The sequence below is a fragment of the Sinocyclocheilus grahami genome, unplaced genomic scaffold (assembly GCF_001515645.1).
Source record: "Sinocyclocheilus grahami isolate Dianchi unplaced genomic scaffold, SAMN03320097.WGS_v1.1 scaffold712.1, whole genome shotgun sequence".
NCBI lineage: Eukaryota > Metazoa > Chordata > Actinopteri > Cypriniformes > Cyprinidae > Sinocyclocheilus > Sinocyclocheilus grahami.
This window is the reverse complement of record NW_015505891.1, coordinates 869,071-870,402: the sequence shown is the minus strand read 5'-3', so window position 1 is coordinate 870,402 and position 1,332 is coordinate 869,071.

The window sequence follows — 1,332 nt, the reverse complement described above, 5'->3', positions numbered from 1 at the left end:
AAATACAATTACTAAAAACTACATTTAAAGATGTCAGTCAAAACAGAAAAGCATTTCTTTCTTTTAATTAATGTGATTAAATGAATCATTTGCAACAAGATGACTAAAGTGCTTTAAGAAAGTCAATAGGGTCAGTGTTGATGTCATGTTGACTTTTCTGTGGTGACGGCCTGTTGAGTTGTCCTTTAATCAGCGAAAGTTGTGACCGTATTTAAGTTTCAATTAGTCATAGGAAGTCTGTAATAAAAAACTAAGATCTGACCCTTCTGCCGTACCCTAAATGATGTGCAATAAACCCACACTTTCGCGTGAGTCTCTGCAAACCACCATTTTCAGCTGAGGCAGTAAAATAATCAAGGATGTTGACAGACAATCTTGCTCAATCCGTTGACAAATGATAACCAGATTTGTAACTTATGACATGTTGGATGGGAAAGGCTTTCGTTTTACTCAACTGGGTGATACAGGAAAATAAGTAAAACTTGCAGGTTAAGTTCGTGTTTTTTTTTTTCCTTTCCCGTACCTCACTCACTGTTTTCACATACATTTACATCGTTTGAAAGTAAAACCAGTATAGTTTGTTCTGTCCTTTTTTCGTAAGTAAAAAAAAATGTATCCACTCTCATCTCTCTACTGATTCCAAAGAAAATCATTAATTTCATCTTGCGTTAAGTTTCCGTTCCTGAAAACCAATGAATTTCACACTTTGACACATATTCCTTTTGTTTGTGCGTACAGGAGCTCGCCCTGAGAAACCAGCTGCCGACCAGCATGGAGCAGGATGGCGGCACTCAAAACCCTGTGTCCTCACCCGGCATGGGACAAGACGCCCGTAACATGACCACCAACAGCTCTGACCCGTTCTTGAACAGGTAAGACGAATTAAACTGCAAAAGTGCAGGACTGCAAGTCATACAAGAAAAACTCACTTTTGCATTTGCACATGGTAGTAGTTACCAGTTGAAAGGCACATAAGGGCAATGAACCTTCCCACAAAGAGTGTGTGTGTGTGTGTGTGTGTGTGTGTGTGTGTGTGTGTGTGTGTGTGTGTGTGTGTGTGTGTGTTTTATAACTTGAATGACACACATTGGTGACCCCTGCTGAAGAAGCTGTTGAAAGCAAGTCAGGATTAAGCTGCTTTTGCAGAGAATTGTGCCCTCCAGTGGTGGTCAAGCACATAAATCTCTCCTCCTACATGAGGGCAGATGAGGGATTGATGTGAATAACAAGGCGGCCCTGAGAACATGTGGTCTCGGTCTTAGACAAGGCTGCCCCTCCCCCCCCCACCCCACCCTCCTCCCTCGTCCAAATAGCTCTATCATTCTGCCGCCG